Raw genomic sequence first — 16547 nt, forward strand, 5'->3', positions numbered from 1 at the left:
TGTCTTTTTGCAGTCATGGTTAATGATCTTGCCTTACCTGAGTAGAGGTCCTCAGGAGGACTCCTCAGGCTGCTGGAGCAGTGCTGAGCTGTATCCCCAAGCTATTTCCCCACACGCTCATGGACAAGTTTGGCACTTTGGGGGTGTCCCTCCTATAATGTCTCTGGTCTAACTTTTCCAAGGGCTTCTAAAGCCATAGGTCGGTCTGTCTGTGAGGAGCATGGGGTGTGATCCCAGAAGCCCGGTGCTCAGAACACACCAGGTCTAGGAGTCAAGCTCATCATAGACCACTGTGGTGACAACCATGTGACTCCATCAGGTCCTGCAGCCACCCAGAGTCTGACCTTCGAGGTATAGAGAGTTAAGTGTTAGCTTTGATGTTTGACTACTCACTAAGCCAAGCCTAGCTTCTGTATTGACCATGTGACTTAGGGTAGTTTACTTAACTTTTATGTGCCCCAATCTTTATCTGTACAAAGAACATAGACCTGAAGCCTTGAAGAACATCACACACACACACACACACACACACACACACACACACACACACACACCACAAAAACTTACAGTATGGCATCCAGGCCCTCTCACAGGAAGTTGGAGGTGGTGAGGGACTGTGGGGGGTGACTTTCCCTTCTCCACATGTCCCTTGAAGTCTGAGTACCATTTTCCCCACAGCTCCCTAGAAAAAAGTTCAGGATGCCTGACCCTCAGGAACTGCAGGGTGGGTATGGCAGAATCCACAGGCAGGTTGAAGCTGTGGGCCCTGCAGCTGGCAAATACGAGGGACGAAATCTCCTGAGAAACAGAGCAGCCACATTCTTAAGGTTCCACCATGGAACCTCTAACTGGAAGTGGAAAAATCTCGGAGAACACATTTCAGAAAAGCCCCAGGCCTGTCCTTAAAAGATCAGCACATCTCAGAGCTCTCTATCCCTCCTGGCTCCCCTCTTTCCCTCCCTCCCTTCCTCCCTCCCTCCCTCCCTCCCTCCCTCTCTCCCTCTCTCATCTTCAATCCCTCCTCCCTCAGGATTCTTTCAGTATTTAGTTGTTCCCGAATGCCCCTTACTAAACACACAAAATCAATAAGCAGGCGCCTCATTGAGTCTCTGCTCTGTTTTCCTCCTTCATGACCAATGGCCCTGCCCGTGTGTGTGTGTGTGTGTGTGTGTGTGTGTGTGTGTGTGTGTGTGTGTGTGTGTGTGACATGCACTCATGTGCACATGTTACTGGGGTTGGAACTCCAGGCCTCATTCTTACTAAGCCAGGGCTCTACGACAGAGCTATAGCCCCAGCTCTTTGCCAAACTACTACTTCTCTTTCTTCTTTGAGGTTTTTTTCTTGTATTGAAAATATATTTTCATACAATATATTCTGCTTATGGTTTCCCCTCCCCTAATTCCTCCCAGGTCCCCCTCACCTTTTGTCCCATCCAAATCCACATCCCTTTTTTCTCTTATTAGAAAACCAACAGGCATCTAAAAAACAACAATAAAATAAAATGAGATAAAACAAACCATAAGGGAGAAAAAAAATGAACAAGAGAAAAAGAGGCAAAGAAAAAGGACAAGAAACATATATAGACACAGAAATACACACATTTGCACACATATAAATCCCATAAAAACACATCACCGGAAATCATGATATATACACAAAAGACCTGTAAGATTCAAAACAAAGTGCCCTGACAAAGCATTGTGAGACAAGAACTCTCTCCCAATACCTCACTTTGGGTTGGCCATATGCCGCTGTGCATGGGGCCTGCCCTTGAGAGTAGTTTGTAAACCCTAGGAGACTCCACTGGCAACAACTGTTTTTTCTTTGTCAGCAGTTACCAGTTGGAGACAGCTTCTGGGTTAAGGATGGGGGCTTGTGTCCATTCCCCTCTCAGTCCTGGGACCCAGTCTCAGGCTCTGTGCGTGCTGCTTCAGTCTCTGTGAGTGTTCATGCGTGCATTGGTCCTGTGTATCTAGAAGGTCTTGTTTCCTTCCTTCCTTCCATCCCCACTTGTTCTTTCACCTCTTCTTCCACAGGGTTCCCTGAAACCCGAGGGGAGGGATTTGATGGAGACATTCCTTTTAGAACTGAGTGTTCCAAGGTCTCTGGCTCTCTGCACCTTGTCCAGTTCTGGGTCTCTATTTGTTCCCATATACCACCGAAGGAAGCTTCTCTGATGATGACTGAGCAAGAAACTGATCTATGAGTATAGCAGAATGTTATTAGGAGTCACTTTATTGCTATGTTCCTTTGGCAGAATGGAAGTGTTTGGTTTTCACTTAGGTTCCTGTCTGTCCAGTCTCAGGTTCTTGGCCACCTGAGCAGTGTCAGCTATGAGATCCATTTCAAGCAGTGGATCTTAAATCCAATCAGATATTGGTTGGTTACTCCCACAAGCTTTGTGCCATTCTTGCACCAACACATCTTGCAGGCAGATCACCATTGTAGGTGAAAGGGTTTGTTGCTGGCTTAGTGTTTATGTTTCTCCTTTTTTTTTTTTCCCTCGGAGCTGAGGACCGAACTCAGGGCCTTGTGCTTGTTAGGCAAGCGCTCTACCACTGAGCTAAATCCCCAACCCCATGTTTCTCCTTTGATAGTGTGCAGAGTACCTTCTAATACCAAGAATATTAGTCCATAGGCTCTAGATAGGCACCAGTTTGATTTCTCTGTGTTTAATGAGTTGGGTAGGTGTTGTCTTCAATAGAGACTTATCATCAGTTTGTGGAGGGCATCCAATAGCCTTGGCAATAGTCTGGGTTGTTTGGTGGTTACCATGCCCCCCCTTTTGCCAAACTTCTTAACAGTGCCACCCTACTCATACCTCCATCACTCATATTTTACCCCTTCTGCTGGGCAACAGGACACTGTGGATCTATTTGCCTCCACCCCTGCAATGGAAAGTTGCCCCTGACCCTCCCCCCACTGCCTCTCATCCATGTTATATATTTTCCTTCTGCACCCAGGGTTCCTATTAGAATTTTCTCTCTCTGTCTCTGTCTCTGTCTCTGTCTCTCTCTCTCTCTCTCACACACACACACACACATCTTTTGAGTTGGGGTTTTCATTACTATGTGTGTTTGTATATGTGCTCTGATGTCATGCTCAGAAATGTTGTCCACCTCCTTCAAGACAGAATCTCACTGGCCTAGATATCATTCACCAATTAGGCTAGACTGGATGGCCAGTGAGTCCCAAGAATCCACCTCTCTCCACTTCCCCTGTCCTGGTAATAATTACTAACTTATTACCATACCTAGTTGGTTATGTGGGTTTTTAAGAATCAAACTCAGGTCCTCTTGTGAACAAGGCAAGCACTTTACCTGCTGAGTTATTTTACTAACACCCCCCCCACCCCCCCCCCCACCCCCCGCCCAGTTGGTTTTCTGAGACATGGTCTCATATAGCTCAGACTGGTCTCAGACTTGCCATGTCGCTGAGGATGACCTTGCAGTACTGAACTTCCTGTCTCTACTTCCCTAGTGCTAGAACTGCAGACATGTGTCATGACATCTGGCTGGTCCCGTCTTTAGTTGTCTCTCAGGCCTGCTGCCAGTTTTGTTGGGCTAGGGACATGTACTGGAGGCTCAGTGTGCTTTTTTCTATGTAGTTAAATCCTGAAGCAAGAGTTGTCCAGTGAATTAATAAAAGGGCGCTCCTGCTCTAGGGGTTTGCCTTTATCCAAAGAGACATGCCGGGACAGCTGGCTGCAGAGGTGTGTGGGAGTGGAGGGAGGGTTCAAATCTTGCAGAGGGCCAGGGGAGGGACCAGGCTCCACAGAGCACAGTGTGGCTCAGTCCAGCACACAAATCCTTTTCCACATAAATCTGCCTGACGATGGCTGCACACCAGACATTCCCGCCACAGACAGTGCTGGCAGCTGGTTAATGCGTGGCCGGTGCTTTGGATGTAAATGTATTTGTGTTTGTGTGAGTCAACGCACAATTCACAGTTGTATATGACACGAGAGAGGGAAAATGGCCTGATGACACAGCCCATCTGTCAGCCCCAACACCGACATGTGTACTGTGCGGTCTTCCTCCAGCAGGGTCTCATCCCTGCTTATCAGCAGTAGAGGTCAGGCCATGGGCCGGGGAGCTGTTATAAGGTCCCAGGGCTGCCTGGCTCTGGCCTTCTCAGACCTATGCCTTGGGTCCCTCATGTGCAAAGGGGTATGTGATAGCATTTGTCTTATGTTTTATTACAGAGGTTGAAATGCATTAATATGGGGAAACAGATTAGCACTTAGGACAGTACCTGGACCATGGAAGAGCCTAGAAAAGCAGCAGGTGTTAGCTGTCTGTACTCCTACTATTGTTTTCTGTCTTCTATGAACCATACTCGCTCTTGAGTATGTGCAAACACTCTCCAAGACTGGGAAAATGCGGGTGACAGTATTTTTGTTTTGTTTTTTTAGTGGGCAGTGGTGGCATGAATTAGGAATGGGTGTCTTGGGGGGAGATGAGGTTTTTAGATATAGCAATGAAAAATACTAGCCCACCCCATTAAACTTCAAATCCTGATAAATAAGACGTGTGTCTTCTTTCAGTATGTGCAATGCGGGAACATACCCGGATGTACACTAGAAGTCACTGAATTCGAACACAGCCAGCATCCTGTATTTACCTCTGATTCTTGCTCATTTCCTGGCTGTACAGGCTTCATGAGGTCCTTCTCCTGACCCTCGATGCAGATCATCTGGCCTCAGTGTGGACAAATCAGCAATAACACAGTTAACTGAGTGTTCTGGGCTTGACATTGTTCCCCACGCCTTCCAAGAGTTATTTCACTGGGTCCTCCCAATGGCTTTTGTCTTCCCCACAGGAAAGCGGAGGAGACCGGCAGACAGCCTCCTTTGAAGGCTCAGAGTGAGAGGATCCTACCTGATGGATACATTTCCCTCAAGTTGGAACAGATGGAGACTAGAATTTGAATTCGAGTAAATTTAGAGAAAAGAGAAGGAGTATGGCATTTAGTTTGCCAGCCAAAAGTCAAACTCCCTGATCACACTCATTGTAGGTGTTTATTCTTTCTTTTCTACTCTGCCCGGGGGGGCCTGGCTGAGGCCAAGTGTGAGGCAGAAGAAAGCTCAGGCTTCACGACGCTCCTTTCACCTCTTCACCTCCGCAGCCCAAGGGAGGCTGGTATTTGGGAGAAGGTGGTAAGGCTTCCTAAGAAAGCATCCAGTAGAAGCCCAGCTCTCTAAGCAGCCAGCCTTCACGCAGTACCACCGATGGACACTAGGGGCGATGTCAGACTGCGGGTTTCCAAAGCCAGCTTAAGCATCTAACAGAGCAGATGCTGCCGCAGATGTGGGAGGTTCCAATTCAGTGGGTCTGCCGCAGCAGAGCATCTCCAATACAATCCAATGGCCTGTCAGAACATCCACAAAATGTATATAGGAAGCTGATCCAGGCCCCACTCTCCCAGTTCAGCTTTCCTGACGACCTTCACCAGCACCAGCCCCAGTGCCAGCCCCAACCCCAGGCCCAGCCCCAGCCTCAGGCTCAGCTCTAGGCCCAGCTCCAGCCCCAGCCCCATCCCCACCTCCAGTCCCAGGCCCACGCTCAGACCCAGCACCTCACTGTAGGTCATACAGCCTCAGCTTGTCTTCTAATATATGTGCTGTGGGTGTTCTAAGCCCTCTAAAAGTTTTTTGTTCTGATCCAAAGGCAGTTCTCTACTGCTATGCTCTGGACACATAATCCCCCAGAGGAAGCCATGCACTCTCTCCAGCACCCTTCACCATGGTTCACCTCTTACATGCAGCCTAGCCCCCAACCTGGGGTACAGTGCTCCCCAGCACTTATTCCTGAACATAGTTGCTCATATACACAAAATTGAGTTTGCCTCTCCCAGAGGCTGAGGGTCTACTGCCTCCCACAGTCACTGCCCATTTAAGCACTGCATATTTAGATCTAAAAACTAATGCTAACCCAGTTAAGCACATTACAGATTTCTTGTAGCCTAGCTATACAATTGCTCTTGCATTAAAAAATTACCTTCACTTAGATATTCAATTGCAACCACATTGTACTCTGACTTTTTTTTTTTTTAATGAAACAGGCTTTTGCACATGTCTCTGAGGCCTTCTCATCTGCCTTGAGATGGCTACATTACAGTGCACCCTGTGGCCTTGGCTCAATCCCACCAGCAGCTTGCAGAAACCACATGCCTCTGCTCCTCTCCATCAGTAGATCACATTCCTACATGCCTGGCCACAGATCCATTCTCTTATAACTCCTGTACCCATAACATGCTATGTGTCCGCCATGTGTGGCATAGATAGGGCATCATACCCTTAATAACAGCGTCCCAAGAGATCTCAAAACAGCTAGTGTGTGTGTGTGTGTGTGTGTGTGTGTGTGTGTGTGTTGTGCTTTTGGAATACTATGTAGCCCTGGATGGCCTGACACTCAATTATGTAGACCAGGAACTTGTATTACTGCTCTTGCCTCTACCTCCAGACCAAGAGATAGCTTGGTCATAGAACCCTGGCTAGGGATGATAAGGGAATAAAGGAAGGACAGACAGACAGATACCTTGTACAAAAAAGCTGAGCTCAGGTGTGGTGTGCCCATTCTTATGGGGTGGTACCTATACTGCTGGAACCCAGAACCTCAGTGTGTTTGTTATTATGGGCAGCACAGGGGAGGGGCTAGCTATTCTTGGTAGGAGGTCTCTGAAGTGAGCAGTGTCAGGCTGTAAACATCCAGGAGGAGAAAGCTGCAATTTCTGGTTTTTGTATACACTGTCAGTCTTTCCATCTCAGACCCTGAGAAGAGCTTGCCTCTGAGCCTCACCCCGGGAAGGCTCTGCCACTCCCATGGGGCTGAGGCATGAGAGTCCTGGACATGGCTGTGCCCATGTCAACAGTGCACATCACTGGAGACTTCACTCACTCAGGGCTTCCTCTGTTCCCTACAGTGCCCCCCTAAAACAGCTGTTTTTGAATTTTGTTGTTAGACCATTCTCTGGTAATAAAGTACCTCCATGCGTGAGTGCATGAGTACGTGTGCGTGTTGAGGTTAGGGGTCTTCCTCTATAGCTCTCCATCTTATTTTTTGAGATAGGGTGTCTCGCTGAGCCTGGAGTTCACCGTCTCAGCTGGAGTCCCAGGGATCCTCCTGTCTCTGCTTCCCCAGAACTGGGATTACAGGTGTGCCCCACCACATCAGGCTTTTATATGGGTCCTGGTGATCGAACCTCACACTTGTGTGGCAAGCATTTTACCAACTAATCCATCTCCCCAGCCTAATAGCCTGCATTTGTATGGATCTGGGTTACTGTTGGCCAGCCCTAGGCAGGGAATTAGGCGTGCAATTTGGAAGCCTATCCAAAGAGTTGTTCGTGTACAGTTCCACGTCACAGATAAGAAAACCAAGGCTCAGAAAGGCTAAGCAAATTATCCAAGACCACACAGTAAGAGGTAAGGCTAAGTGCTGCAGTAGTTAAGCCTCTACTTATGCCATTGTCCTACATTTCAGGAAATGGGACCTGGCTTGGGTGTGTTAGAGTCCTTATGAAAATGAATTCCAACATAACCGAGCAGCAGCAAAGCCCGGTGAGTTTTCATTTCTCCTATTCCAGCTCAGCAGGACGCTTCTCCTCTCTCGGGATGGATGAGAGATCTGTCCTCTTACCTACTGTGTGGAGTGAGCAGCTGATACACAAAGGAGGCTAGTAGGCCAGAGGAGGCCTCAGGGATGAGAACTTGGATTTCACAGAGCCAGAGAGCAGGTGGAAGGCCAGGTGGGATGGGTCATCACGAGGAGATGCCCATGGCAAGAAGGTCTGCCATCCCGGCTCCAGGGGTCTCCTGACACTAAGGTGAAAGCATGCCTCTGTGCTGCAGTCTCACACAACCTTTCAGCAGTATCTCTATGACAACACTCCCCACCCCCACCCCGGCCAACATTGCCCTCTCTGCAGGGCCAGGTCATTCAGCCTCCTCCTGGCCTCTCCTGACCATTCTGGTCTGCAGCAATCATGTGTTCCACTGAAATTACAATTTCAATAATTCATTTGGCAATTAATCATCTCCTGCCTCGTGACATCCCTTCTATTCCGTGTTGAGCTGTTATTTAGAAGTGCAATTGTCTAACTTCCCACAGCAGCAGATGCTACCTTGTCAATCTAGCTGGGGGCGGGGTTGTTGTCTCTCTGCTGTAGTCAATCAGACTAGAGCTGTGTGAGGCCCACACTGGAGGGGCCAGGGAGTGGGCAGTGGCACTAACTCAGCAGGCAGGGAGAGCAGGATGCAGGAGCCTGTCACAGCCATTGAGGCAGCTAGGCAGCCCATCCCACGCACACAGCCTCCTACTTCCGGATTCCCTAGTTATAAAACATTTCTGGATAGAAACTGTCTTAGGAATTTTCCATGCATTTGCACTGTCTTCCTTGCCTGGATTCCATTTCCTGTGGGCATGGACCATTCATTTCACTTTCCCTAAGCTGCCTAACAGGATACAGGGAGCTCTGAAGTTATACAGAGAAGTCCCAGACTTGGGCCTTGGATCTGTACTTGTGAACTGTAAACCTGGGTGAGCCATCTCGCTGCTCTCAGTCTGTTACCCCTCTCTAACATGGGGAAGGGGGTGCCTACCTTACGAAGTTGCTATAAAGCCAGCATGCCAAACAACATCCCCCAAATCTCCACATTTGCTCTCACAGAATGTATTATTATTACTATTATTGTTGTTATTATTATTATTTCTATTTATAGATGGAATTTAGGGGAGAGGAGTGGAGGGAATAGGAGGGAGATACTTTGGAGGATGCAGGGAAGGCTTAGTAGGCATGGATGGGGGGATGCCTGTAAGGAGAGTCAGAAGGAGGTCTGGGCAGAGAAGTGGAGCCTGATGGCTTTCAGGAGACCACAGGCCTGAGCTGTCCCTGGCTTCCCTGAGCTTAAGATCTACATGTTTGCTGGAGATGAACTTGACCTAGAAGGTCAGGAACAGCCCCAAGGAAAGCCACAAAGGTCAGTGGAAAGAAAAATGAGTGGCATATGGCTGAAGAGTGCTTTCTCATTCCTGTCCTGTCTGGAGCCTAGACCCCCTCCTTAGAGCCAAGGACAAGAAGGAGTCATTTTCACAAGCCTAGGAGGTGTTTGCAATGCTTCTACATAATGAAGGTGGCTGTGCCCAAGCAAGAAGACGGTCTTTTCTGACCTGGGACCTGGACCAGCCTGAGACCCACTACCCCTAACCCCCTCCATGTCACTCTCAGGGCTGGATGTGTCTGTTCTAGTCTCCCTGCATGCAGCAATCTGGCTACATAAACACCCATGGACTGATGTCACAGGTCAGGCTGGCTGGGAGCAGAGCACGTCTCAGGAAGAAAAAGGAAAGTGTTAAAGAGGGGTGCAGAGATGCAGCTCACCTTGTAGAGAGCTTGCTTGGCACATGCAGCCCGGCATTCACTTTCTAGCACCACATAAAGAGGGTGTGGCAGCACAGACTTGGACTCCCAGCACTTGGGAGGTTGAGACAGGAGGAGCAAAGTCATCCTTGGCTACAAAGTGGGTTTGAGGTCATCCTGGGCTACGTGATAACCTGACCTAAAAGAAAAAGGCAAAGTGGGACTTAGGGAGAGGAGAAGTGTTTGGGGCTTGTCTCTTGACTGAGGACATGGGCAGGAAGTATGCTCAAGAATTCAGATCTAGGAGCTGGAGAGATGGCCCTGGGGAAAAGGGCTTTAGTGGGCATGTCCTGAGTTCGATTCCCAGAGCTCAAATGGTAGTAAGAGAAAACCAACTCTCACAGGTTTTGCTCTGACCTCGACACACCCCTCCTCCCCACAAGGAAAAAAACATAGAATTCAGGACATGGTGGTCTGGAGAGCAACCTGGCAGGCAGGGTGAGCTCTACCTCACCCTGACTCATTCTTTTGTGGTAAGGTATCATTAACCATGTGTGGCTACTGAGCACTGTGTGTGGCTTTTCTTATTGAATGGCTTTGTAAGTATAAATGAAATGCACACCAGATTTATTGTAAGTATAAATGAAATGCACACCAGATCCAAATGACCCAGCACAAACAAAAGGGACAGAGTGTCTCTTTAGTATTTTTTATTCTAAATACAAGTTTAAGCTATATCTAGGATATATTAGATTAAATAAAATATTATTAAACTTACTATGATCTGTTACATTTTTTTCGTGTTTACTATGAACTTTAAGGTGAGATGCAACATGGCTTATGTTGCATTTTCATTGAGCAGAGTTGTTCAGATCCAGCAGAACCCAGGCAGCTGACTGGCCGAAAGGAAAGGATCCCCCATGATGATTTCCTGAGGAATGAAAGGACCCTATAGGGCAGGGCCTCCACTTACAGAGAAAGGACAGTGGGGTGGAGGGAGAATCGAGGAATATGAGCCCAGGAAGGTTCTTGAATTCACCTGGTTGTCAACTGAAGTCCAAAGACTATTCTAGAACCTATAGAGAGAAATATATGTGTGCGTGTGTGTGTGTGTGTGTGTGTGTGTGTGTGTGTGTGTGTGTGTGTGTGTGTGTGGTGTGTGTGTGTGTGTGTGTGTGTGTGTGTGTGTGTTGGGGGGAAATGCTTATTTGTGGTGCTCACTGTCACATAGGGGTGGGTGACACTGAGGCATCTTAATGAACATCTGGAAGAAAGTCATCAAAAGTACCACTATCCTAAGCTAGGCATGATGGCATGCCATTGTGATCCCCACAGTGGAGGAAGGGGGATTGGGAATTCAAGGTCATCCCTGGCTACATAATAAGTTTGAAGTCAGCCAGGCTACATGAAACACTATCTGCAAACTAAACCCAACCCAATATAGTCCTTCAGGGGATGGGGCGATGTGGTGTGGAGTGTGGGGAATGGTGATTAAGAGCACCTTCCATGAAAGGTGGGGTCTGGAGAAAGTGTTACAGGAGCAGAGATGCTGAAGTGGGTAGTTTTGTTAAGACCTTTGTCTCATTTGACCTTTCATAGATAATGATGCTTCAGGTGATCACTTCCAATTCAGAGGTGAGCAAAATGAAGGATCAGACAACTGAAGTTACATCTTACTGACTCCTGGAAGACAGGCTATTTTCCAGCTCTGTTGCCTTCCAGTTGTGAGTGGCCTTAGGAAGCTTACTGGACTTTCCTGAGCCTGTCTTCATAAGAAGGACCATGGGGAGGCAAAAGGGAGATGTCCAATGGGGAAGCTTTGTAAGAGGACACTGGACACTCCAACTCTGCTCAAATTAGATACCCAACATGCAGAATCTTATTGGTTCCTACTTTCTGAACACACACCCTCCCCAACTCTGGTGCCCCACATGGCCTTCCACTGGTCTGCCCACTCCTAACCTGGCCTCTGTTTAGTCACCACACTCAAAAGTCAGAGGGACCCTTTCCCACTATATACCAGGGCATGAACCACCTTCAACAACACAGTGACCCCCATCACACCAAGAAGAAGATAAAATCACTTTGGCGGGCACAGGACCATGGTATCTGGCTGTGGTTCTTCTGTTATCTCTCCTATGGATACACTCTTTTCTCTCAGTCACAGGCTCCATGCTGCCCTTAATGTAGTCACACACTGACCCGAGGACCTTTGCACGTGCTCTTTACCTTTTCTGAGTTGTTTCTACCAGATGACTGCCCAGCAGTAGTCTTGGCCTCTTTTACCACTCTCTTGCCTCAGAACTCCCTCTCCTTTTCCTTAGTTTCCTTTTTTTTCTTCAGAGATATTAGTATTTCTAATACATTGTGTACCTTATTTAACCCCACCCCCACCTTCCACATCCCATAATGTTTAGGACTTTACCCTGTTTTTGAGTTTTCAAACACTATCCAGAATATAGGTGGCTTTTGGAAAATGTTTGCTGAATAAAGGAATGAATGAATGAAGAATGAATGAATGAGGCAAATTGGGCTCCCGTCATCCCCTACCCAAGTCCTTCTAGGAGAGGCTATGGTGAAAACTCAGGCTGTTGTTTAATCCCACATTCTTTAGCACAGCAACCATACCTCCCCATTCCCAGCATAAGCAACTTAAAGCCAGCAAGGTACCCTCTACCTTCAGTGGCCCCACAGCTTTCTCAGGTTTCCTTGGAGTCTAGGCATGTCTGTGCCTCAATTGAGGCTGGGCATGTGGGTGACATCTTCTCATTCCAGGGGTCCTGGCTTCGATCTTATCACCCGTGTGATGAATAGCAGTGGCACTACAGAGGCTCTGCTGGGGCTCAGGACACCCTGAGGTCTATGAGCAGAGACTGGGACGGAGCCACAGATAAATCTTTGCATTTTTGAGGCAACCCCAAAAGAATTTCCAGTTCTCCGAGTTTCTTGGAAAACAAGGAAATGGGCTTGAAGACTGTGGAGTAAAGGGGTGTTGGCAGCTGGCCACCACAGAGAGGCAGGAGACTGACCCTGACTCTCTCTGACTTTCTTAAAGCTCACTATTCTTGTCTCATATTTCAGAAAGGGAAGTTGGAGCTCAGGGTAGAGTTAATTTGCCTAAAATTATGGAACAGGGCTCAGTCCAAATCTCTAGCTCCTGGATTTGCTCCTGAATGTGAACTGGAAGGTCATCAATGTACTTGGACTCATCTAGTCTCTTCTCTTCCATTCATTTGTTGTGTGTCCTAAGATAAATCGCCTCACACCTCTGGGCTATCATCTTTTCAGAGTAAAATAAAGAGGTGGAGTAGAGGACACCAGAAATTGGGCTTCCTCAGGGAAAAATCACAACTCCTCTTTCATTGACTATACCACTTGTTTACCCAATAAAATGGAATGCAAGTGACGGAGTGACCTGATCTAGGTCCCAATAGAAGCTCTAAGAGCTGTTGCGTGATTCTGTTATTGCTTCTGTTTCCACCAGAGGGCACTCTTCGATCCTGTAATGAAACCGATGTGGCGTTCAGCTCTGCATCAACCAGGATCGACTGTGGGAAAGTGCAAAGATCAGGGTCGCCTGTAACGACTGCTGACCTGAGCCTAAGATGCCTGAGACGGTGACTGCATGAGCGAAGGAGGAGAGGATGGATGGCAAGACCCCAAGAAAAGACTGCTTCTGGGGCTCCCTGGAACACTGTAGAGCCCTTGAGATATACCGGGAGTGTAGGCTATGGAGTCACCTGAACCCGACTGATCATCCCGAACACAATTGCTAGGCAGACTGGACATGGAGCAGGGAGAGGCACACACTTTCAAAAGAACCACCCGGCAAGAAGTTCCGCCCAGTAGCCACTGCAAGAGGAGCAGGAGACAGAGAGGTTCACATAAAGATAAGTACTCCTGGACATTTCTCTTGCTTCCACAGAAGAGCAGTCTTCAGAGCATGAGATGACCCCTGGGGGCCGGTATAGGAGACCCCTTACCTGACAGTAAGGTCGGGGCTCTGTGAGATCCAGGCCGCGTGGAAGGTCGCACTGCAGGCTGGTGTCCGAGTTGAGACTTGGATTCAGGCTTGATGAATGACTTTTTCTCTATTTGATTGTTGAGTCAAAGTCTCACTATGTAGCCCAGGCTGGCCTCAAACCTTCTAACTACTAGATTTCAGATCTGTGCGCCTATGCCTGAACACCAAATTTGATTGTACCTTTCTGGTCCCATTAGAGATTAATAGCCAGCTATTCAAAGTAAAGGTGTGTTGTTTGGCTTGAAGGAGAGGAAATAGGAGGAGCTAGGGCTTGGAGCCTTCCCTCAGTCTTCTGGAAAAGGACTGTAGACCATGACCATTCAATAGTGGGAGACAGGTCAGAGGACAGGTGGCCAGCTCTGGGGGCAGGAGAGCCTGCATGTTTAGTAAAGAATCAGGTTTCCTGGGTAGGGCAAGGGAAAGATTCTCACACATCAATGTGACTATCTTGTGTTGAGGGTCTGGTGAGCACAGGTCTATTTTACACATTGACCTTCCCACCCTATGACCCAAGCATCCTGATTCCCAATTCGTAGAAGAGTTCCTGAGGTGCAGTGAAGTTTGTCAAGAACTTGGAATTTTTAGGTGGCAGAGTGTGGACTTGAACCTATGTCAGTGTGGCTGCTAAGGGAGGATTTCCTCCAGAGGATAGGAGCAGAGAGAGAAAGCCAGAGGAGGTTTGCTTTCATTCAGACTACCTGAGCCCCAACAGCCTTGGCACTGACCAGCTGTTGGAGCCCACAGCTGGCGGCTTCTAGCCAATGCCTTCCTAAAGCTCATCATGCCTGATGACCACCTGCTCAGTTCCCTTTGTCACATTAGCCTGTGCCTGGAGTCTCTCCAGAGGCACCCACATCCCCTGGCACCAACCAAGGAATGAGTTAAGGTCACTATATGCTCTTGACTGTCTGGAACATCCCATAGGGATTCTAGCAGGTCTCATACCAGTGGTTCTCAACCAATGGGCCATGGCCCCTTTGGGATCAATGACCCTTTCACAGGGGTCACATATCAGATATCCTGCATGTCAGATATTTGCATTATAATTCATATCAATAGCAAAATTACAGTTATGAAGTAGCAACAAAGATTTCATGGTTGGGGTCCCCATGAGGAACCATATTAAAGGGTGGTAGCATTAGGAAGGTTGAGAACCCCTGTCCTATACCACTGACTCATGGCAGCTAGCAGATCCACCAGTAAGGGATTTTAGAAAGGACAGACTGGACCAGGAGAAGCTTCTCAGGACCAAGCTCTGGCTCAAATTTACACTTGTGCCAGGGCATTTCTTTTCAGTTAATAAACAGACAATCATTATTTGTCTCTGGCCAAATGGTAGCAGGCCTTGGAGTTCCCAGTGAGAGAGCAGTAATCATGGGTAATTGACAGACAGGGAGAGCTTAATAAGCCCCAGACCACCAAGGATCACAGATGAGGGCTTTGCTATTGAAGATCAGAGCCCCTCCTCTCTGTCTGTAGGCCTGTCACCTAGAATCTCTTGGGGGAGGATCCAACTGCTCTCAAGCAACTTAATGTACTGTGGGGAGGGCTGGTCCTGCATACTCAGATTCCTAGGGGAACGAATATATTTGTAATTGTGGGAAACAAAATAGACTACTGAAAGTACATGGCTGCAGCAATGAAACGGGAGTATAAGTCATGCTTCTATTTTTCTTCTGTAGCAGAGCAAAAATAGCAGAATTTTCATCAAGATAGGAAGCAAGTGCCACGAAGCCTCCCTCACCCATCCGGATCCCTTCAGAGACAGAACAGTCTGAAGGAGACTCCGTGTGTTGTGGTTGGGCTCAGGGACCTTGGAGTCCTGTGTACCAGGTGTTGAGTGAAGAGGGAGGAGGTACGTGTAATAGTAGGCCTTTTCTTTTGGGCTATCAACAAGCTCCCAAATCGTGACACAGAGACTTATTATTAGTTATGAATGCTCAGCCTTGTCTTATGCTTGCCCCACTAGCTCTTATAACTTAATTTAACCTGTTTCTCTTCTTCTACATTTTGTCTTGGGGCTTTTTACTTTTCTTTTATTCTGTATGTCCTGTTTTTCCTGTTTCTTCTGTATCTGTCTGGCAGCTGCCCGAGGAGCCAGCCAGGTGCCTCCCTTTCTTTCTCCCCTGTCCTCTTTCTCTCTCTTCTCTGGAGCCTAGATTCCTCCTTATTATCTTATTATCTCCTGCTTATTCTCACTGACCACCAGCCCCACCTATCCCTCCACTGCCTAGCTATTTATTGGCCGTTCAGCTTTTTATTAGACCAATCGGTGCCTTAGACAGGCAAAGCAACAAATCTTTACATCATTAAATAAAAAACAAATGTAACACATCTTTACATCATTAAACAAATGCAGCACAAACAAATGCAGCACAAACAAATGTAACACACCTTTATGTAGTTAAAGTAATAGCCCACAACATACGTGGACCACTCATCAGCACTGCACAGCCCAAACATGGGAGTGTGTGAATAAAAGGGACCAAGCTGTCAGCCTTCAGGACCCAGGTGCACAGGGACCGAGTTTTAGCAATAGTCCTGAAACTACAGGCAAAATAGTGTGTGTAATTCATAGGCTTTATGAGATTTTCGGATCGTCCCATGCAACTGAAGTCTGTGCTTCTCTGTACCCATGGGAGTGGAGGTGTCCCCTGGCATTTACTCCCACAACTGTGGGAAGTAGCTGCACTCTGACTGCATCCTCTCCTACTCTTGACTTCCAGTGTCAGTGAGCATGCCCCATGCCACTTCTGAACACAGATGCTCCTTAGAGCCTGATCCCACTGGCCTGAACTGCCAGGGAAATCCCAGAGAATCCATCCTCTACCCTTACCATATGGAAGGGGTACTTGGCCTTTCAAGAGCAGTTCCCCACTGCCCACACAGCTCACTTAGGTCATTCAGACATCTCGTGAGTGTCCAGGTCCAATTCCCATGCTAGTGCTGGGACTTGGCAAGCTAAAAGTAGAGATCCAGGCTGAGGAAATGCCTCATGGTCTCTTGAAGCTGGGGATTCTAGAGTCTCCATTCAGGCTGTGGTGATGGAATCTGAAGGTGGGCTTCATTACAGCCTTTAGAGTCTTCAAAGGAGTGCTCCCAGAATGGTTGGAGGGCTGGGACATGGCCCCAAGCATAATAACAAAGCTGTAGTCCCCCTAAA

This window comes from Peromyscus californicus, unplaced genomic scaffold (genome assembly GCF_007827085.1).
Source record: "Peromyscus californicus insignis strain IS unplaced genomic scaffold, ASM782708v3 Scaffold_14__1_contigs__length_90479793_seg_2, whole genome shotgun sequence".
NCBI lineage: Eukaryota > Metazoa > Chordata > Mammalia > Rodentia > Cricetidae > Peromyscus > Peromyscus californicus.